Source organism: Leuciscus leuciscus, assembly GCF_965113295.1.
Source record: "Leuciscus leuciscus genome assembly, chromosome: 16".
NCBI classification, from domain to species: Eukaryota; Metazoa; Chordata; class Actinopteri; order Cypriniformes; family Leuciscidae; genus Leuciscus; species Leuciscus leuciscus.
This window is the reverse complement of record NC_138740.1, coordinates 10,199,470-10,224,308: the sequence shown is the minus strand read 5'-3', so window position 1 is coordinate 10,224,308 and position 24,839 is coordinate 10,199,470. Positions and strand designations below refer to the sequence as shown.

The 24,839-nt window shown below is 36.3% G+C and overlaps 1 protein-coding gene and 1 long non-coding RNA gene across 3 annotated transcripts in view; one reads left to right on the top strand and one right to left on the bottom strand.

Annotated features, from left to right (window-relative positions):
- The window catches only part of gabra3 (gamma-aminobutyric acid type A receptor subunit alpha3), a 586,834-nt gene that overhangs the window by 534,735 nt on the left and 27,260 nt on the right, over positions 1-24,839 (bottom strand). The gene's annotated exons all lie outside the window — the stretch shown is intronic.
- Positions 8,413-24,839, top strand: part of LOC309478018 — a 57,778-nt gene continuing 41,351 nt past the window's right edge. Inside the window, exon 1 of the long non-coding RNA XR_014198756.1 lies at positions 8,413-10,222. This is a non-coding gene — a long non-coding RNA (uncharacterized lncRNA). The remainder of the gene's footprint in view (positions 10,223-24,839) is intronic.

The following is a 24,839-nucleotide window of genomic DNA, read 5'->3' as shown; positions in this document are numbered from 1 at the left end:
GTCGAGCTCATCTCATCTCATTACGTTATAATCGGCCACGCCCACGGAGAGCGCGCGCTATTCAAACGCAAATGACTGAGACGATCCCATACAAACTGTGAACGCCCACATATCAGCTCGAGAAAACACATCAAGTTTATTCAGATAAGTGTAGTTGTCTACACTGTCTCGCAGCGCTGTGAGGAATAATAATAATGGAAAACTTACCTCAGAAGTGCTGGTATTTCGAGGAGCAACGGATGGAATAATGTAGTAAGTTTTTTTTTTCATTCTCAAGTAAATCGCGTTTCTGTGTGAATGAATGAACGAGATGCGCTGTTTACCACAACTCGCAAAAAGACGGTTTAAATTTGAATTGCGTTTCTGTGTGTGAATAAATGATCTGCTTTTAGCAAACTATTTAGCTATACTGAGTAAAATCGATTGAAATATGTTGAAATAAAATGTATTTGTATAAGCAACGTATTAAACTGCAAATTAACATTTATATTCCTTATAATAAAAACGAAAGACCTATGTTACAGACATATGAAAGACAACATTTCGTTGATTAGTTTTGGATAGATTACACATTTTTACTGTAAAATATCTGCCACCTCAAATAAGCTTTTGTTTGCCAATTTTTGCTAATATGTTAAATATAGTATGTTTTGTCAATGTAGGCTATATTCGAAGTTTGAAATATGTATGATAAAATGTATACTTTAGTTTTTACAAAGAAAGATTACACTTCAATTGTTGTTGTAATTGTAACCTTTTTAATAAAAAAATATATATATTTACAAGGTAGATGTAAACAAATTTTAAAAGGTAAATATAAGCATTTTCTTTAAATAATTTTTATTGTGTTTTATTATTGACAAATTTGGGGAGAGGATACATATTCCAAAACTGAAAATACAGTATGAGAATTAACTGCACAATTAATAGACATGTTTTCCTTGGATATTATACAATTTGCAAGCAAAATTTGTGAAAAAAAAAAAATTTGACATGCTTCCAACTGTGAACCAATTTGGTAGAATATATATATATATATATATATATATATATATATATATATATATATACACTGTATATATATTGCTCTTGCATTCTTTCTTGTGGCTATAGGTGACACACCTGAATGAATGGCTCATTAGGTATGCGGGCCCCATTGTCTCCTGAGGTGTGAACCACTACATATGCATGATGCTGTTGAATGGTTGACGCCCCTTGCGCATATTGCCTTTACAAACAAAAAGTGTTTTACAAGATTTAAATCAATGTATTGTGTTATGTGAATGATAAGGGCAGGATGATTTTCACATCATTTTGAAGAAAAAATTCTAGGCAAAGACATCAATTAGTCAAAAGTCTTATTGACACGTATTTAGTATGTGTTTTGTGGCCTTATTTCAGAAACTTTAGTTTTTAGTTTTTTCAATAACCATGCATAAACATTATTCTCTCAAAAATACAAACATGTACATGCATGTTGCTCACATATTATGGTAGCCCTGTTTGTGCTAAATAGAGTGTAATTATACCTTTGCCATTAATATGTTTATAAGCAACTGAAAAAAGCACAAATGTCAGGGCATGTCAGAACATCTCAAGGACCCCAAAAACCCCTCAGACCTCAGAGGGTTAATGTGTATTAGGGCTACCTGTAGTTCAGTTTCCATTTCTGTGCAGTCTAATTTCTAATCTTCAGAAAAAAGCCGTCTCTGCATCTGTTTTGAACCCCTTCAAAACACAGAGTTCACGCAATCTTTCAAAAGCCCTTCCGATATTTAGGGGTTCAAGCATGAAATGCTGAAACCCTATTGTAATTGTAAGGATTTGTAAAACGCATCGTGCAGGACAAACCGTAAGGCCTAGAGACGTGAAACCTGGCCAGATGGTAGGCCTCAATTTGGGGACAACCTATCAGAGTATGACACCGATTGGCCAATAGGTGGCGCTACAGCAACCAAAAGTTCAAAATTGCTCATAACTCTTAGACCGTTTGTCCCAGGATCAAGTGTCTTATATCGTTGGAATCCTTGGCCCAAGGCGGACAAAATGGCTATCTCCGATTTGGATGTAGGCAGGGAACATTTTCTGCTATGTCGAATTTTGTCCAAAACCTACTTTTGCGAACTAGTCCCTGGTTTTTCGCCCGATCGGAACCAAACCAGTCTAGGACAATTCTCTGGACTCTCTAGATCAATAATTATCGAAAAAAAGTTTAACTTTGGCATTTGGGTGGCTGTAACAGGGTCATTTAGAAAAGGGGCGTGTCAAAATACACTCAAAAGCCTATAAATCCCAAAGGGAAACTCAGAACTTCACAAAAATTGATGAGCATATGTGTCAGAACATGGTGAGGAAGCATGCAGAGTTTCATGGAGATCGGACCATAGGTGGCGCTATAACTGGCAAAAAGCCTTCATTCTTATTAGGGGTTCAAGCATGAAATGCTGAAACCCTATTGTAATTGTAAGGATTTGTAAAACGCATCGTGCAGGACAAACCGTAAGGCCTAGAGACGTGAAACCTGGCCAGATGGTAGGCCTCAATTTGGGGACAACCTATCAGAGTATGACACCGATTGGCCCATAGGTGGCGCTACAGCAACCAAAAGTTCAAAATTGCTCATAACTCTTAGACCGTTTGTCCCAGGATCAAGTGTCTTATATCGTTGGAATCCTTGGCCCAAGGCGAACAAAATGGCTATCTCCGATTTGGATGTAGGCAGGGACAATTTTCTGCTATGTCGAATTTTGTCCAAAACCTACTTTTGCGAACTAGTCCCTGGTTTTTCGCCCGATCGGAACCAAACCAGTCTAGGACAATTCTCTGGACTCTCTAGATCAATAATTATCGAAAAAAAGTTGAACTTTGGCATTTGGGTGGCTGTAACAGGGTCATTTAGAAAAGGGGCGTGTCAAAATACACTCAAAAGCCTATAAATCCCAAAGGGAAACTCAGAACTTCACAAAAATTGATGAGCATATGTGTCAGAACATGGTGAGGAAGCATGCAGAGTTTCATGGAGATCGGACCATAGGTGGCGCTATAACTGGCAAAAAGCCTTCATTCTTATTAGGGGTTCAAGCATGAAATGCTGAAACCCTATTGTAATTGTAAGGATTTGTAAAACGCATCGTGCAGGACAAACCGTAAGGCCTAGAGACGTGAAACCTGGCCAGATGGTAGGCCTCAATTTGGGGACAACCTATCAGAGTATGACACCGATTGGCCCATAGGTGGCGCTACAGCAACCAAAAGTTCAAAATTGCTCATAACTCTTAGACCGTTTGTCCCAGGATCAAGTGTCTTATATCGTTGGAATCCTTGGCCCAAGGCGAACAAAATGGCTATCTCCGATTTGGATGTAGGCAGGGACAATTTTCTGCTATGTCGAATTTTGTCCAAAACCTACTTTTGCGAACTAGTCCCTGGTTTTTCGCCCGATCGGAACCAAACCAGTCTAGGACAATTCTCTGGACTCTCTAGATCAATAATTATCGAAAAAAAGTTGAACTTTGGCATTTGGGTGGCTGTAACAGGGTCATTTAGAAAAGGGGCGTGTCAAAATACACTCAAAAGCCTATAAATCCCAAAGGGAAACTCAGAACTTCACAAAAATTGATGAGCATATGTGTCAGAACATGGTGAGGAAGCATGCAGAGTTTCATGGAGATCGGACCATAGGTGGCGCTATAACTGGCAAAAAGCCTTCATTCTTATTAGGGGTTCAAGCATGAAATGCTGAAACCCTATTGTAATTGTAAGGATTTGTAAAACGCATCGTGCAGGACAAACCGTAAGGCCTAGAGACGTGAAACCTGGCCAGATGGTAGGCCTCAATTTGGGGACAACCTATCAGAGTATGACACCGATTGGCCCATAGGTGGCGCTACAGCAACCAAAAGTTCAAAATTGCTCATAACTCTTAGACCGTTTGTCCCAGGATCAAGTGTCTTATATCGTTGGAATCCTTGGCCCAAGGCGAACAAAATGGCTATCTCCGATTTGGATGTAGGCAGGGACAATTTTCTGCTATGTCGAATTTTGTCCAAAACCTACTTTTGCGAACTAGTCCCTGGTTTTTCGCCCGATCGGAACCAAACCAGTCTAGGACAATTCTCTGGACTCTCTAGATCAATAATTATCGAAAAAAAGTTGAACTTTGGCATTTGGGTGGCTGTAACAGGGTCATTTAGAAAAGGGGCGTGTCAAAATACACTCAAAAGCCTATAAATCCCAAAGGGAAACTCAGAACTTCACAAAAATTGATGAGCATATGTGTCAGAACATGGTGAGGAAGCATGCAGAGTTTCATGGAGATCGGACCATAGGTGGCGCTATAACTGGCAAAAAGCCTTCATTCTTATTAGGGGTTCAAGCATGAAATGCTGAAACCCTATTGTAATTGTAAGGATTTGTAAAACGCATCGTGCAGGACAAACCGTAAGGCCTAGAGACGTGAAACCTGGCCAGATGGTAGGCCTCAATTTGGGGACAACCTATCAGAGTATGACACCGATTGGCCCATAGGTGGCGCTACAGCAACCAAAAGTTCAAAATTGCTCATAACTCTTAGACCGTTTGTCCCAGGATCAAGTGTCTTATATCGTTGGAATCCTTGGCTCAAGGCGGACAAAATGGCTATCTCCGATTTGCTCGCCCTTCAGGCGCCAATTTCGAGTAAATTGCATTTTTTTGAAAAACCTATTTTTGCGAACTTCTCCTAGGTTTTTGGCCCGATCGGAACCAAACCACTGCAGGAATATTCTCTGGAGTCTGACAATCAATAATCATCCAAACAATTCAAAATTTCAATTAACGGTCGATAAGGGGAACCAAAATATTTGATGGCAGCAGGGCCACTTTTACTAAAACGGTTATAAATTGTGAACGGAAAGATATTTTTTTGCTAAACTTGGGGTACATCTTCCTGAGCTCAATCTGAGATCACTTGAAAAAAATCGCAACAATTGGCCACTTGGTGGCACTATAAAACGGTTATAACTTGTGAACGGAAAGAGATATTTTCGCAAAACTTGGGACACATGTTCATGAGCTCATTCTGAGGTCATGTGAAAAAAAATCATGACAATTGTCCACTTGGTGGCACTATAAAATGGTTATAACTTGTGAGCGGAAAGAGATATTTTCGCTAAACTTGGGACACATGTTCATAAGCTCAATCTGAGTTGACATGAAAAAAATCGTGACAATTGGCCAATTGTTGGCGCTATAACAGTGAAAAAAATCATGAACATAGCTATAAGCGCACCCAACTGTTAGTCTACTGAAAATTGGCACGCAGTGTCTTTGTCCAGGGTGCCATGATAGTCTATGAGAACATTGGTGTATCTCAAAAAACTCAGTATACGTCATTGACACAATGCCAGTGTTTTTTCACAGGAGTGACCTCCTAAGACTCCTGAATCCTTGCCGAGTCCAACAATACCAAACATGGCAGGTTTCGCCTTATGGTTTTTGTAAGTGTCATTTAGAGCTTTAAAAAATTGTGTTTATCTTCAAAGCCGTTAGTCCGATCGAGACAACAACAAAAAAACTAAGGAAATTTGAAAACATAGGTAAATAGCTAAACAATAACGCCAAAATGTTAAAATTATGATAGGAACTGACAAAAAAAATAAATTAAATCCAATCAATTTCACCCATGGATCATTTTGATGCTCTCACATGTTTGAAACGAACAATGATGGATTGTGATGAAATTTGTTTTGAATTGGGACTGGCGAATCCCCGTCCATACTGTCAATGACCATTCGCAAAGACCCGCCCACTTTAGTTACTGTTGCTATGTCTGACAAGCGACGCCACTCTCACACCACACCAAGTTCTCACGCAGTGAAAAATACATTGCGGATCAGAGAGGAGACTGCGCGCTGACAGACAAGTACTTTTGATATGAAACAAATGGCGCTTTTCCAATACACAGTGTAACACAGTGTACTTTTTCCACTGTGTAAAAGTTGTACCTGTACCTGCTTCCAGGTACTTTTTTTCGTACCACCTCCGGCGAGGTTCTAAGCGAGCTGGGGCGAGCTGAGGCGATACTAAAATGTGACGTGAAAACACGGCAGACTGCTGACTGGTCAGAGAGAATCGTCACTATTAACTGCGTCATCATTGCACGCGCCAGACGGAGTATCCTGAATAAAAAACAGCAAAAACAAAAACATCCAAAAACAGCATAGACTCGATTTCCTCCTTTGTCCTGTGTGTGTGGCAGCGGATGTATCTCGCGTAGAAGATTAAGTCACAGCAGTTTCCTGCGGCGTCGCTATGACGACCAGGTACTATTGTGGAGGTACTATCTGCAATGGAAAACGGAGCGAAAAGCGAGCCGAGTCGAGTCGAGACATTTAAACAATAAATACTGTTTTGTGACTCTTTAATGTGTCTGACAGATCGCTGTAGACTCGAGGCTCAGTTAAAGCTGCTCGTGAACCAATCATCTCTTCCTTCTAGTTAATTTATAGCATTCAAATAAACATGAATGAACATAAAAGGAATGTTGTTTTAAAGTGCCAAGACGTCAGTACACTTTGTTTTTCAAATTTAAATCCTCCAATGTTAATCTACTAACTCTCCTGACTGCTTTGTGGGACAAAATGGCGGATTATGATTAGTCAGATCGCCTGTCAATCAAACTCCCTGCAAATGGTCAATTGAGAATGCCCGTGCGCACAATCCTGATCTAATCGACAACTTTGCAGTTGCACATAGGAAAGCCCGGAAAATCCCGCTATAATGTAAGAGAGCATCTTTTTTATGTATTTGGACCTAGGCCTAACAATGTGTTATGGTGCGCTATCACCAGTGTTTTTTTTTGTTTTTTGGTTTTTTGGTGAGCGTAGGCTCCTCCTGATTTTGTTAGTCATCTCATCTCTTATATGCTGTGTATGATCATATCCTGCCCTATTTATGGTAGCCTACTCGCTGACATTGCGTCATCAATGTCATCAATTGCGTCATCAAGGGGCCCGCCTTGATAATCCTACTTAAAGGAGCTGTATGTAAGAAATGTATTTCAATTAATCATAAAATGGCCCTGATATATCACTAGACATTAAGAAATCATGTTCATTTCAAATACTTATATCACTGACAACAGTAGTCCGGGCAGAATATTGTCATTTTAAAATTGAAGTTGCAGCCCTCAACTGATGTTGATGTTGTCATGTTGTGTTTTGGCCTGAAGCGCCACCCTCCACCTATCTACCAATCACGAAGTCAGTAGTGTTTCGGCCTCAGGGTTGCCAGTTCTGCTCTAGTTACCACAGCTACGTAGCAGCCTACGTTCCTGCTGGATCCTGCAGCCTATCTGGCAACCTCGAGTCAGGGGGAGGGGGAGGGGATACACCGCTCTACAGTAATTTGAAAGTGATTGCAGTACCAGTTTTGGCCACAATCTTAGGAGCCGTATGCCGTGTGTTGACTCGTTATGCCACTGAATATAATTGTCTAAACTCCTTATCAAAATTACATATTTACAACAAATTTGACACATATATATGGGCACACTTTGAGTACTACTAATAAAAGTGGTGGAGATCAGGCAAGACTGTAAGAAGACTCAGGCAAAAAGGTGCAATACCTGTCAAAAAGCTTTGAAAACCATATATTTCCTATGTTAAATGGCCTGTATTGGCTGTAAATGGTCTTTTCCATCATATATGTCAGTGGTTAAATGCTTGCTAAATAAAACTTAATAACTTTTGATGCTTTTGTTCTTAAAGGCCTTAAAGGCCTTAACTGCTTGAACCCCGATAAATGCTGCTTGCAGCTTTAATTATCCTTGTTTTCGTATGGGCCCGGTTGCAGTCTCTTTTTTTTTCTGTAGCCACTCCGAAGTCCGAAGTCTTTTGCATTTTACAACGGGTGAATTTCCAGTTGTCACTGGAGATTGTCGTTTGAACCTTTCCGGAACCGCAATCAAATTGATAGGTTTAATTATATCAAGTGCTGTGAGAAAAGGCTATAATCTCCACCTCCAACATCCTTACACGCAATATCGCCTACTAGCCGGGACATCTTTTTTATGTGTACAGATGTGACATAATGACGCCAAGACATGCTTGAATTTCTCGCGGAAATCCGACAGTAGCACTGGAATTAATAAAATGATTACAAGCTTACCGTTTTGAATCCAGCTGGTTATGTACTTGCTCAAACATTTTTTTTGGATCATTTTAAATGCCCAAAAATTATGGACTGCAGCTTTAAATAGGGTAAATTCTAAACAGTTCAGTGGTGTTTAAAAAAATAAATAAAATAGATTATATATATATATATATATATATATATATATATATATATGTTTGTAGATTTATTAACTGAAACATAACAGTGAAATAAATTAAAATAATTTACCGTAAAATTAAAACATTTTCGGGACTTGCAGTTACTAACCGATGTTAGTCGGTTTAGCATTCTTTGTTATATTCAGAATTAAATAGGCTTACATGTTGTTATGATTATCAATTGAATTCTTTAATAAATAATCAACCACAATGCCAATTACTGCCGCAGAAAAAATAAACCAGTCGAATTTCAAAGTCGTTCGCGAAATGACTAGGCTATACCGGGTGGCGCAAGTGACAGGGCAAAACAGCAGCAACTGCTGCATTTTAAAAGGTAAGTTTCCTATCTGTTTATTAAAAAAAAAAAAATCAAAAAAAAAAACATGGCGCAAGATCTTGTAAAAAAAAAAAAAATTGTTTTCATTATTTGAACAAAAATGAGACTGATTGAATATGTAAAAATATAAACAAACAAAGCAGAGAATAAAACAGACTTTTAGGGAAAAAATATAGGCCTATTATGCTACAACAGAATTGGTTAACATTAACGAAAGCAAAATATGTAAAAATACATTTCAAACAAAAATGGTGTAGCAATATTTTAGAACTCCTATAGCCTATATTAAATATTTTATATTTATAAAATAAAATTACCATTCATTTTCCATTTTACATTAGGGACAATTTTTATCCAACAGAATGGCTGAATTTACATCTGCATAATAATAATAATAATAATAAATAAACACAAAAAACAGCACAAGGTCTTGTAAAAACACTTTTTTATTTTTTCGACACATAATTTCGTTAGCTACAAAAATAGTAGCTACAATATAATTTGTTAATTTTGACACAAGCAAAATGTAAATATGTACAATTTTTTTTTAAAACATAAAAAAACTTTTTTTTTTTTTTTTTTTATTCTAACTTTAAAATGGAGATGACTACCATATCTACTATTGTAGACGTCGGTGATCAATAGTATTCCTCGGGGAGCGTAGAAATTCGTTCACCCTGTCCTTGATCCGCTTGCCGTCACAGCTAGCCATGCGGGGGAATCTCTGGGCAACTGAATTAGTTATAAAGTGCCTTACGTTCACAGGCAGTCCACGTTTGCCTCTCGAACCATCCCAGTTTGTTGTGGATGCCCACTCTTTACTACACGATAAACACAATGCGTGCAATCACACACACTTAGAACACACATTTTACGCCATTGAATGTCACACAATAGGAAAGAAGACTTTGGAAATATGTACGTTAATATTAATGTTAGTAGGGTCGGTTGTGAGTCGGAACCCCCCCCATACTGTTTAGCCTGCCTCATCTCAGGAGCTGGCTTGAGTTGGCTTAACCCTCTGAGGTCTGAGGGGTTTTTGGGGTCCTTGAGATGTTCTGACATGCCCTGACATTTGTGCTTTTTTCAGTTGCTTATAAACATATTAATGGCAAAGGTATAATTACACTCTATTTAGCACAAACAGGGCTACCATAATATGTGAGCAACATGCATGTACATGTTTGTATTTTTGAGAGAATAATGTTTATGCATGGTTATTGAAAAAACTAAAAACTAAAGTTTCTGAAATAAGGCCACAAAACACATACTAAATACGTGTCAATAAGACTTTTGACTAATTGATGTCTTTGCCTAGAGTTTTTTCTTCAAAATGATGTGAAAATCATCCTGCCCTTATCATTCACATAACACAATACATTGATTTAAATCTTGTAAAACACTTTTTGTTTGTAAAGGCAATATGCGCAAGGGGCGTCAACCATTCAACAGCATCATGCATATGTAGTGGTTCACACCTCAGGAGACAATGGGGCCCGCATACTTAATGAGCCATTCATTCAGGTGTGTCACCTATAGCCACAAGAAAGAATGCAAGAGCAATATATATACAGTATGTATATATATATATATATATATATATATATATATATATATATATATATATATATATATATATATATATATTCTACCAAATTGGTTCACAGTTGGAAGCATGTCAAATTTTTTTTTTTTCACAAATTTTGCTTGCAAATTGTATAATATCCAAGGAAAACATGTCTATTAATTGTGCAGTTAATTCTCATACTGTATTTTCAGTTTTGGAATATGTATCCTCTCCCCAAATTTGTCAATAATAAAACACAATAAAAATTATTTAAAGAAAATGCTTATATTTACCTTTTAAAATTTGTTTACATCTACCTTGTAAATATATATTTTTTTTTATTAAAAAGGTTACAATTACAACAACAATTGAAGTGTAATCTTTCTTTGTAAAAACTAAAGTATACATTTTATCATACATATTTCAAACTTCGAATATAGCCTACATTGACAAAACATACTATATTTAACATATTAGCAAAAATTGGCAAACAAAAGCTTATTTGAGGTGGCAGATATTTTACAGTAAAAATGTGTAATCTATCCAAAACTAATCAACGAAATGTTGTCTTTCATATGTCTGTAACATAGGTCTTTCGTTTTTATTATAAGGAATATAAATGTTAATTTGCAGTTTAATACGTTGCTTATACAAATACATTTTATTTCAACATATTTCAATCGATTTTACTCAGTATAGCAAAATAGTTTGCTAAAAGCAGATCATTTATTCACACACAGAAACGCAATTCAAATTTAAACCGTCTTTTTGCGAGTTGTGGTAAACAGCGCATCTCTGCGTTCATTCATTCACACAGAAACGCGATTTACTTGAGAATGAAAAAAAAAACTTACTACATTATTCCATCCGTTGCTCCTCGAAATACCAGCACTTCTGAGGTAAGTTTTCCATTATTATTATTCCTCACAGCGCTGCGAGACAGTGTAGACAAGTACACTTATCTGAATAAACTTGATGTGTTTTCTCGAGCTGATATGTGGGCGTTCACAGTTTGTATGGGATCGTCTCAGTCATTTGCGTTTGAATAGCGCGCGCTCTCCGTGGGCGGGGCCGATTATAACGTAATGAGATGAGATGAGCTCGACTGGAATCGCTCTCTTTTAATACAGATTTCACAAGATGAGGATATTTGTTTTTTATATAAATTACTTCATTTAAAAGACGAGAATTCAAGCTTCATGCCTGTGTCTTTGTATGCCTGTTTGACTGAGTATTCGCTCAGTTATTGTTCATTTTCGGACGCGTTTCAGAATGGACTTCACTGGCAGAGAGAAGGCAGAACTCGCTTCGTGTTTATTTTTCTTTATTTGGCAAAAAGCACAACACTTTGTTTTTATTGTGAGTATACACAAAAATAATACACATTTAACAGAATCGATTGATGTATGAAATTCCTATGGAAAATCAAAGTCAACAGAGTATTTATGAGTTTCTTTTACATTGATAAAAAAAAAGCGAGCTGGTATCGCCGGCGATACCGTAGACCTCAGGGGGTTAAAGTGGGGGAGGGCGCTTATTTTGCATCTGAATGATATGTGACATTCTAAAACATTTAACGTGTGACGCACACAAACACAACTGAGAAATATTTTTATCTTATCATAAACATTGACTAGTTTATATATATAAACATAACTAGCCAATGTTTATTATAAGATAAAATGAAAAATGTTTCTTTGTGTGCGTCATTAGTGAAATGTTTTAGAATGTCACACAACATTCAAATGCAAAGTATGCGCCCTCCCCCACTTTAAGCCAACTCAAGCCAGCTCCTGAGATAATGTTAATATTAACATTAATATTAACGTACATATTTCCAAAGTCTTCTTTCCTATTGTGTAACATTCAATGGCGTAAAATGGCGTACCTTGCCCGCAGATCACCAGATCTCAACCCGATCGAACTGGTTTGGCACGCACTAAAAGAGTTCGTCAGACGTGAGGCTAAGCCATGGAACAAAGACGAGCTTCTTCAGGCCATAGTGACTTTCTGGAGAGATCGCCTGACAAAAACAGCGTGCAATAACTACATCGATCACCTTCAGAAGGTTTTGCCGGCGATGGTACAGCGCAACGGGGGTTCTACTGGAATGTAGAAATGTAAAATAGGCCTATTGAATTGTTTTCAATATTTTTCTATTGAAATGTTTTGTATTTTTATATTTCATTCATTAAAGAAACCTATGCTGACCACAACAACACGTGACTACTGTATTTCATTCTTAACCCCCTGAGGTCTACGGTATCGCCGGCGATACCAGCTCGCTTTTTTTTTATCAATGTAAAAGAAACTCATAAATACTCTGTTGACTTTGATTTTCCATAGGAGTTTCATACATCAATCGATTCTGTTAAATGTGTATTATTTTTGTGTATACTCACAATAAAAACAAAGTGTTGTGCTTTTTGCCAAATAAAGAAAAATAAACACGAAGCGAGTTCTGCCTTCTCTCTGCCAGTGAAGTCCATTCTGAAACGCGTCCGAAAATGAACAATAACTCAGCGAATACTCAGTCAAACAGGCATACAGACACACAGGCATGAAGCTTGAATTCTCTTCTTTTAAATGAAGTAATTTATATAAAAAACAAATATTCTCATCTTGTGAAATCTGTATTAAAAGAGAGCGATTCCAGTCGAGCTCATCTCATCTCATTACGTTTTAATCGGCCCCGCCCACGGAGAGCGCGCGCTATTCAAACGCAAATGACTGAGACGATCCCATACAAACTGTGAACGCCCACATATCAGCTCGAGAAAACACATCAAGTTTATTCAGATAAGTGTACTTGTCTACACTGTCTCGCAGCGCTGTGAGGAATAATAATAATGGAACACTTACCTCAGAAGTGCTGGTATTTCGAGGAGCAACAGATGGAATAATGTAGTAAGTTTTTTTTTTTCATTCTCAAGTAAATCGCGTTTCTGTGTGAATGAATGAACGGCAGAGATGCGCTGTTTACCACAACTCGCAAAAAGACGGTTTAAATTTGAATTGCGTTTCTGTGTGTGAATGAATGATCTGCTTTTAGCAAACTATTTTGCTATACTGAGTAAAATCAATTGAAATATGTTGAAATAAAATGTATTTGTATAAGCAACGTATTAAACTGCAAATTAACATTTATATTCCTTATAATAAAAACGAAAGACCTATTTTACAGACAAATGAAAGACAACATTTTGTTGATTCGTTTTGGATAGATTACACATTTTTACAGTAAAATATCTGCCACCTCAAATAAGCTTTTGTTTGCCAATTTTTGCTAATATGTTAAATATAGTATGTTTTGTCAATGTAGGCTATATTCGAAGTAATGAATCCTTAACTTTGAAATATGTATGATAAAATGTATACTTTAGTTTTTACAAAGAAAGATTACACTTCAATTGTTGTTGTAATTGTAACCTTTTTAATAAAAAAATATATATTTACAAGGTAGATGTAAACAAATTTTAAAAGGTAAATATAAGCATTTTCTTTAAATAATTTTTATTGTGTTTTATTATTGACAAATTTGGGGAGAGGATACATATTCCAAAACTGAAAATACAGTATGAGAATTAACTGCACAATTAATAGACATGTTTTCCTTGGATATTATACAATTTGCAAGCAAAATTTGTGAAAAAAAAAAAAAAAAAAAATTGACATGCTTCCAACTGTGAACCAATTTGGTAGAATATATATATATGTAAGGAATAATTGACGACAGGCCGTTGAATTATTAGAAACATAATGCACACCCGAGGTGGTAATGCGGTCACGACGCGAAGCGGAGTGGCCGTTACACCTCGGGTGTGCATTATTTTTCTAATAATTCAACGGCCTGAAGTCAATTATTCCGCTTATACTACAGTTACCACACCTCGAAACATTGTTCAGATTATGTATTTCAAGACGTTTGTAAAGTTTTTGTCATTAAAACGCTCTTGTATGTAGGACAAATTTCTTACGCATCTAATCCCATGCCTCCGTTGCTAATTCCAAAACGTCATTTCAGAGTTAGTAACGGAGGTTTGAGCCGCTGATAGCAGACTAATGCTGGGGACACACGACTAGCTGACACATTCTCTGACTGTTTTCATCGACTGCAGCAGATTTTAAACACCGACTTTGAACACAGACTGTAACGCGCTGAACACGCGCGGCATGATCAGTCAAAGTATCAAATTACATTCATAACCGGCCTTAAAGTGTGTTCCCGGCTTTATGCAGTTATTAATGCAGTTATTAGAGAGAGATGTTGCATAAATGAGACAGAAAAGCATGTGCGTCAATATTATTATTTATTAATTAATTCAATCGTTTTAATTAATTCGTTAATTCTTTTTTTTTTTTTCTATTATTGACAGATGACAGTAGACTAGCCAAATAAATGAAACCCAAAGCCCTTTTAACAAGTAGGCCTATCAATAATTATTTATTTGTTATTATCTGCAATAAAAATCCGTGCTGCAGGACTATCCATTTATTTAGCCTATATTCAGTTTAATTTTCTATTGATTATAGATAGGACTTTATAGTTTATTTATTCAAATTAAACTGCATGTTTCTATTGATTGTGAAGCTAGACATTGAAAATTGCAGATCAAGCGCATGGGGCGAAATGCTTTTTCTTGTTATGAATTGTATCCTATTTTCCGTTATTACAGTTGACTACGCGAAGTGATATGGAACTGTAATGCGGTCAAGACCTGCCTGGAACTACTTTAGCCGTGCGTTTCCCTGAAAATAATGCACACCTTAGAACGTTCGTCAACCAATCAGATTCAAGCATTCAACGGCCCTGTAGTATAAATATATATATATATATATATATATATATATATATATATATATATATATATATATATATATATATACTGTATATATATTGCTCTTGCATTCTTTCTTGTGGCTATAGGTGACACACCTGAATGAATGGCTCATTAAGTATGCGGGCCCCATTGTCTCCTCAGGTGTGAATCACTACATATGCATGATGCTGTTGAATGGTTGCGCATATTGCCCTTGCGCATATTGCCTTTACAAACAAAAAGTGTTTTACAAGATTTAAATCAATGTATTGTGTTATGTGAATGATAAGGGCAGGATGATTTTCACATCATTTTGAAGAAAAAACTCTAGGCAAAGACATCAATTAGTCAAAAGTCTTATTGACACGTATTTAGTATGTGTTTTGTGGCCTTATTTCAGAAACTTTAGTTTTTAGTTTTTTCAATAACCATGCATAAACATTATTCTCTCAAAAATACAAACATGTACATGCATGTTGCTCACATATTATGGTAGCCCTGTTTGTGCTAAATAGAGTGTAATTATACCTTTGCCATTAATATGTTTATAAGCAACTGAAAAAAGCACAAATGTCAGGGCATGTCAGAACATCTCAAGGACACCAAAAACCCCTCAGACCTCAGAGGGTTAAATATCATACATAACGCAAAATCCAAATGCTGCTTCCTGGCATATGTTAGCTAATAGCAAGTCAATGTTTGAATTAATTTACAATAATTTAGTTTCATTTATTTCAGTGTTAATGTTAAAAAATCCTCTACAAATTAAATTAACACAAAGTCGGCTATAAGAGTCCTTTATAGGCTACGTAAAAAAGCAAAGGGCTTACAGTCTTAACATTTAGGCTACTTTGCTTAAATTCGATACATTTATTTTCAGTAGGGCCTAATAAATTTGTAGGGATGTAATTTCAGTATGCTTTACCAACGCTATGTATTCAATTAAAGTTCCAAGAGGTCTGGGGTGCGTTCTCCGAAACTACCTTAACGCTACATCGTTCTTAAGTTGTACCTTAAGAAGTACCTTATCGTTAATACGTGGTTTCCGAAACCTTCTTAGTTAAGTATACCTTCTGTAAGTCATACGTTCGTAAGGTTGGTCTGGAGCGCTCTTAGCTATACCTTATCGCTGCTGACGGTTCATACCGCTAGTGGCCACCACTACGCAAAAAGCTTTTTTACATCGCAGTTTAATTACACATAGAACATTTTATATGAACATTTAATATAAAATCTGATTTAGTATTAAAATTACATTTTTACTTTACTTAAAAAATTTACACATAAAATACTTATGTTGTTATAGCCTACACCCAGTGTATGGAAGTGTTTTCATTAATAAAGTTTCCATACACTAATGGTTGTTAGCTTTTTTTAATTAGGCTACTATCCTAAGGCACATCAGCTGGCGAACCATTTGACAGAAAAGGCTTAGGAGTCTATATAAAGAAAGATGAGTTTACACAAACTTTATAGCTATGGCAGCTAGACAGCGAGTACTTGTTTTAAATCAAAGATGGCGCCGTCCGCGGAGCCAGTTAGTGTATGTCAACTACATGGCTGGTGGATAATCAGCATACGTTGTGGAGAACATTAACACACTTATGGCCGTGAGGGTTTGGGATTGCACACTTGCTAAATTATAAACACATACTCATATTTATTTCTGCATGTACATATTTCAATGAGCCCCGATAAATGCAGTTTGTACTATTTCTAAAACGCTTCTTTATAAAGAACATTGTTTTCTCAATACTTTACCTATACCGCTGTGAAGGAAAGAGCGCACAATGGATCATCGAGGCATCGATATCAACCTATTCAGCGCCTCCACCATGGACAGCACCTGCTAAGGTCGAACTTAAGAAGGTTTACCTTAAGCAACATCCTAAGGTATAGTTCGGAGAACACACGTAGGAAAGGTATACCTGTAGTTAAGGTGTACCTTTTGAGTCTTCGTAGCGCGCTAAGAGACAACGTTATCGGAGAACGCACCCCTGGTCATATTTCCTTCCCAGCTGACACAAATATGCAAGTGCACAGCAAAAATCACAACTTGTGCTTGCTGCGAACAAGTTATTTAAGGTGTCTCAACTGTACACAGTCTACCCTACAATGTGAATTCGTTACAAGGTTTCATTTAATTAAATTAATGTGCAGCAATTTGTACAAATAGAGTCTATAGGCCTACTATACTGTTGTAGCCATTAAATAAGCTCATTTAGTATCATATTTGTTAAAATATTATAATGTTATTTTTTTCCATCTATGTTGAATATGAAAAGTGAACAGCACGAGTAAGATAGGATGCATTATATGAGAGATGGATATGGAGTGGGTCAGACATGATTTTGACCACTTCATTAAGTTTTGTTTAGTAGAAAACCTTTCTTTAAAGTGAATTTCGTTTTCTATAAATTGTATCTTAATTTTAATCAATTTTTCATCTACCAATTGCCTGGATTGAATAAGTAAGAGAAGCAAATATAACAGACACTAATCATGGAGGCGCCCGCGCGGTCACTTGCATTGCACGTCAGCTGGAGCGCATCTCATCCTCCTAACTTAACGAAACTCAGCGTATGCCTCACACAGACATGATAAATACATCAAATACACAAAGCTTGAAATGTCTTCAAACGAAATAATTCAAAACGAAAAGAAAAAGGCTACTCTCTGATTATGTCTTTATGTGCATTTCTCTCTAGGTGCGTTCACTACAAATATGGCGATCGTCAACTTCATCTTTGCAGTCGACACTGTCAGAAAACACTGGTTTATTGATCAAAATCAATGCACGCATCACCGGATTTACAAATACACATCTTGCTTGTTGCACGCACACATATTATGTCGAAAAAACGAAATATTATGTTGAAATAAACATCTTTTAGAATATTTGATTAAATGCTGATTGTTGCGCTTGTTCAATTTAATAAAATTAAAACTTTAATTGTGATAATTAAAATAATTGAAAATTTAATATTTAGTGGCCAAGTTTTGCTAATTTATTTTATGGGCTATTATATGCCTATTGCCTATATTAAGTAGGTCATATTAAGACAAGGCATATATTAAGTTATTTTAGCTGTTATGAGAAAAATAAATCTAACGAAATCTAAAATCTAAATCTAAAAAAAAATTCTAACGCCAATTCAACATGCCAGAATAAAACCTGATTTTTGAACAATGCGTAACGCCACTCGGCCTGGTGTGGCAAAACACTACATTTTAAACTTCAATGTTTAATTCAAAACAATCTCAGAACGTATTGTGACATTTTTTTAAAGCAGTAGCCTAGCCTATATACATTAAGGGCATTGAAACCAGGATCTTAACTAAAACGCGTTCCGCGTAATCTCTCAAAAATTATGCCACACTACTCCATGTATTTTATTTTTTTAAGGACTGCTTTTGAAATCACTATAAATTACTATGCAATTGTATCGCTCACGAGAGCTCTTCATTTATCTAATTCCTCAATAGAATAGTAAAAATATTCAGCGTCATTGCTCCTAATATCGTCTCTATTTTTAACTTTTGATTCTATTTTTTCAGTTCTAAAATTGATTATATCTTTGGTTCTATTCTGTTGTAGCCTAATAGGCCTATTTATATATATGAAAAATATGCCTATTAGGCTTAGGGTTTTATATTTAACCCACTTACATTTTAAAATACGGCAATTGCTGCTGTTTTGCACAATGTCCCTTTGCGCCACCTGGCGGTCATTTCGGGAACGACTTTGAAATGCGGCTGGTTTATTTTCGCCGCGGTGATTTCGCCGCGGCAGCTGGCGCGGCGGTAATAGGCATTCTGGTTGTCCACCATCTGTATATATATACTGTTTTTTTTTTTTTTGTGAACAAGATAAGCAAAACCTTGCAGCTTAATTTAGTCCCAGAAGGTTCTCTGTGAAAAATGTAATGTTCACTGTGACAGGGGTGCAGGAGATGCAATGCTGCCTTCAAGTGCAACTGAGAAACTCGTACCTCCAAGTCAGGCATTCATTATTACAATGTCATGCAACACGGAAGAAGCCTAAACAAAACAAAATAATTATATTGTGAAAAATAAAACAAAACAAAAAAACTTACATTTGAATTCAAAATGATTAAAATTATTCATTTATATCACTTTATAGGCTACATGATATCAAACTAAAAGTTATTTAACATAAAGCAAACAGTGAAAGTTGAGTGATTAACTTTCCACTTGTTTTCTATCAGCTGTACTGTGATGCAGATCCAAATAAGACTGTGATTTATTAAAAAATCTGAGTTTATACCCTGCTTTAGTGACAAATGTAGTACAGTCTGAACAGTTTTGAAAAATAGTGGTTTAACTAATGCTACAATATCCTACTATATACAAGAGCCAGATCACACCAGCTGATGCTAAGCATCATTTTTATAATGTTATTTTTAATGAGCCAACATTACAACTAATTCTGCATCATTCGTAGAAATGTTTTGTGAACTATAAAAGCCGTGGGACACCTGCCTTTTTCAAGAGCCAGAAATAACATTTCCATGGTCATTAAATGACAGATGATATTACTTTCCTTAATGTCATGTCTTCCTCCACATTCAATGGTAACGGTAATTTCTAATAAGGGTTAGCTCATATGCCGGTTGTTACATCAAATGTTCTACTCTTAACAGACCTAAACATCAGTGATGAAGCATCACAGGAATGAAATTGTCACAGATTTAATGGTTGTGCAATAATTAAGTAAAAAAAAAAGACATTTAGACCTGTATGTGCCTAATGACACTATAGACATTTGCTGGACTAATATGGCCATCGTGAATGATTGATTTCTGACATCATTTTATTTTGGCTCTGAATATCTTGCACATTTTAAGGTTATTAACAGTGATCATTCTTCTGGGTTTTCAAATTATTATCTGTGAGACCATGTGGATCACTATCGAGATGTAAACATTTGAAGCTGGCATTAGAAATGCAGCCAATAGCCAGTTGCATTTCACCAACAAAGGTCAAACTGGTCACTATATTGCTGCAACATGCATGCAGATATTTATTTTGCTACATGAACACAGAACAATAGTGATTATAACTGGATTTTGAAACAACATCAATCATGTTCCTAGAGATCTACCTATCTGCAGAGTTCATATCCGACCCTGATCCAAAAATGTACTAAGAACATATTTGTGTTAGCTGGGTATCTACCAATCAATCAATGAATCAATCAAATGTCAATTCAATTAAAAAATAGTCAAATTTTTGCCATCCCTGTATTGTTTCATTCCACTGCAGTCTGTCTAGCTGATTTTACAAGAAAAAAGTCTAAAGCCCTATTCAGATGGGATTGGTTTTTAAGCGTAGATGGAATAATGTAATTTTACCACAGGATGTCTGTAATTCACATGGGATAAGAAATCTCAGTAAAACTAGTAGAAGTGGGAGGGGTAACTTGATTTATGCCCCACCGTTTATTAACAGTTTATTAATGAAATGATTAAATTAAACAGTTATTAATTAAATGTATTAAATTCTGATTGGATTCTGTTGGTAATAGGCAGTTCCCTAAAGCTTTCCACCTTCTTTTTAATCTGATTAGTATATGGAAAACACTTGAGGTTTTCCACAGACTTGTGCCACCATCTAGAACGCAAATGAATGCTTCTTCAAGCACCTCTATACTTGAAAAACCACAGAAAACTACTTTTAAACAGGAAATGATGGAATAATAAGTACATATTTCAGCCGGGATTATCATTACCTGAGATCATTTTTTTCAGAACTTTTTACAGAAGGTATGTCATCGTAATCTTTACTGACATTGTCCATAATGAGTAATGAGATGGCACATTCAGACAGGACTAAAATCACAGAGAAGCTCTGGTAAATATTACTTAAATAATTACCCATCTCTCCATGTAAAACTAATCCCGTCCAAATAGGACTAAATAAATCAATCAGACAAAACATTTGATCAGGGACAGGTAAACCCAAAACCATCCTCAATTTGTTGTGCGGGCAACCCTGTAATTTTTGGACATCCCTAGTCAGCAAAAAACACCTGCTACTGTAACTCAAGCTGGCATCAGTGCCAAGTCACCATTTTGGCACAGCCAACACCTCTGTCAGAGTAGAGTGTCCTTTCCAATGGTGTCTGCTCCTATTCACACCGACAGGTCCCGGGATCAGGCAGCACACACAGTACTGTCATCACTGGCATTTTAAATAAAGAAAAAACAAAACAAAACTGATAACCAGATGACAATGAGGCAGGAGCCACACACACACATACACACACTCCGGCCAAACAGGTGCAGGCAGCTGACAACAAATAATGAGCCTGTAGGCGACCTTGGTACCCTTAAGAACTGATATGTTCTTGAGGTAATACAAAGCACTTCAAAGCAGTACCTGCCCTTCCTCTGGCAAAAGCACATCAACAGCCAGAAGTAGTGTGGAGGATGGAGAATGTAGAGTCATACCAATGACATGTTTTATTTTTTTGGCATACTGAATGGTAAATAGACATTATCCACCATTGCTGCAGCCCATTAATCATTTGGAGTATGTCAGACATATGCCAGAGGTGTAATAAGAGGAGCTTTAAGAAAGGCAGGATTATGATCTAAAAAGGCAGGATTATATGATTGTGAAAATGTTTTTTTCTTCATAATTTGTTCTTTTCCAAGAATGGAAAAAAATCTGTACAGTAAACAATCTGCATTATAAGCTATTTTTCCATTACACTGAAATATGGGATCCATTAATAATTTCTTCTGGAAAGCCTGACACAAACAGAAACAGCTCTATAGATAATATTCAGTGTTGAAAATGTAAAGTTTGAAAACAGTCTAGATATTGTCAAGATATTGAATCCTTTAATTTCCTGAACCCAAGGCAGTGGTTCAGAGAGAAAGATAACAATGTGTGCATGATTTATCCAAATTTTCGTTATACTATAGCTAAGTTTTAAACAACTGCATGTATTTTTCTGTGTAGATGTACCAGGAACTTATCTATGGTTAAACAACAAAAGTCTCACTGTATAGAGAACAGCCAGAAATGTGCATTAGTAAATTTTGCATCTAGATACTTTTCTATACAGAAGGATCAAAACTCTCTGCCATAATGCATGATGGGTGGTTATCAGAGTATTGTTAAGGTGTTATGAGAGGCTTTTAGCTTGTTGTTATGGATATGTTAGGGTGTTCTGGGTGGTTGCTTACCGGCCCAAGTCAAAAGACCCCATCTCCAAGTCTTCATGATATTCTGGTCCCTAGATATGTTTCAGTTCCACCATTAACATGTCTTTTTTTTAACCCATTTTAGCATGTTTCAGGCACTAAACCCAATAATTTAGAAAAGTGATAGCACTACTCTGTGTTTTGCTGTATTGTTTTATTTTATTATATTACAATTACAGAGAAGATGGTGGTCTATCAGAGATGAAAGAAAACATCATTCTTATGTTATTGTTTACCTCTGTGCGGTAATTCATCAAGATACGCTGAGATTATCTTTCATTCTTTCTCCCAGTGTTTCTGTGGTTCAGTCTCAGCGGTTAGTGAAAATCCACAGGGATCTCTTCATTCATACAAAACACTCAAGTGTGTAATATACACATCCTGATTTTATAGGAGATACATTGTAGCCTGTCTCACAGGGCAAACGTGTGGAATGTTTACGGGATATTTTATGCAAACAACTCTCTAATCATGGTTATTCCTATAGTTGCAAGCTTTCATCTGAGTTCTCAGGGAAGCACAAAAACATATTTTTCTGATCCAGATAGGCTACCAAGTTCCAGTGTATATGTATATGTATAATCATTTAAAGATATTTCAGTTAAAATGTTGCACAACAAGTATGTGTAATACAAATATTTTAGATAGGTGTGGATGCATAGCTAACTGATGGGTCTGTATAATGTATTTCCTTGTTTTTACACAAATTGTTTGCTATATTTTATTTTTAAATTCATTTACATTTACATATTTTTATATTTACAGTAGGCATAATTGGTCAGGGAATAAGACGTTGTGTATGTGTACATGCGTCCGTTTCAAATGCGATTGGCTCATGTAATAGGAATATAGATCTATAATAGTAATAAAGATTTATAGAACTCTAAAAGATAATTTTCGGCTTTCACCGGCTCTCTGCACTGGTGTCAGGCGCAACCGGAAGTGTCCATGAACACACTCGCTAGATCGGAAATCCAACATTGTGGCCATAATGCAACTATAGCCCATTTTCCTATTAGTATGATCAATATTACCAGCGATGCCTGCCTCAGCAAGCACCACCAATTATGCAAAAGTATTTGGCAATTAGGATCACTAGAGACCTGTAGCATGCTGCTGTGACTGGTCACACATAGATGATAATGATGATAACATTCATCATTACAACTGGGACCAGCTGCAAGTGCAATGCCAGTGTGCCTAGTGGGTGAAACCTGTCCTAATGCATTACAGCTCCGTTCTGAAGATAAAATGCTACTCTACACCACTGCCACCTGTACTTGTCACTAAGCACTCTTTTCTGGTTATATGCTCTGTTACCACACATTTGTGACCCAACACACACAACACACACCAGTGATGTTTTTTGTATAGGCTGTGTTCCACTGAAAGCATACAGCTAATGAGATTTATCAATAGGCCGTCATGGGTGCCTGCATATCTAGTAGTGGTTGTCTAGGTAGCAAATCCACATTGGGAGAGAAGTGATTACTTTCTGTCAATAAAGGATGCTGGGCTGAATGGAGATAACTGGATATAGACCACCAATTGTGGCAGCCCCAACAGAAAAAGTAAAGGTTCTCCCAAAAATGCACATTTTGTTATTTACTCTCTCTAATGTAATTTCAAATGGGTTATATGGATTTATATATATGGAATATATATTTGCAGAAGAAGCTCTAGTAAAAGTGGATGGCCATTAATACTGTCAAGTTTCAAAAATGACTACATAATACCATAAAAGCAACATAAAAAGACAATTCATACATTTGTGTGCTGTATTGCTATAGATAATTATTAAATCTGTCTATAGCGTTGTCTCTAAAATATGAAAGCTGTTTGATAGGTTTATGAGGAACAAACCAAATTATGCATGAAATGTAGCACACAGGGCACCATACTCTTTAGCTGAACTTAAAGGTGTTACTTAGACATTTTCTGGTCATACAGATTTTCATCATGGTGACTAAATAAAAAAAATTTTTTATAAAAGGGCACCTTCAGAGCATTTTTCTCAAGAGTGAGATTTTTCTCAAAGCAACAAAAAACAAACTATGAACGGGCCACCAACATACCTAAAATTCACTTTGCCATTTTCTGTTCTTTGAAGAAAACAACACTCAACACATTATTATGTTTTGTTTTTAGTCCCCAGACTGAAAAACATAAGAAGTGCCTACTGGAGCTGAACAGAAACACAGCATTTTGACTTATCGCTACAGACAAGAAGAGGAGGGAAGGAATCTCATTATAAATTGTGTTTTCTGTGTGTTAGTTCAGAATGGTTCACACTTCAATACTCCTTCTCTATACATGAGCACAACTACCGGCTGATGCTAATGCTGTTTACTCTGAGCACACTCTTTATCTGAGTAACAGGGAATAACACTGGGAAATCCAGACCTTGTTGTGTGCATTTCGCTAATGTTTAGGAATAAATCATTCTAAAAGTCTATTCAAGTCTGAAACAACATGAACAGCTAAGTTTCTTGTAGAATGTTTGTCTATGCTCATTTTACACGCAACAGATTGTATAGCCAAATTATTATTGTGTTTACATTTATAGAT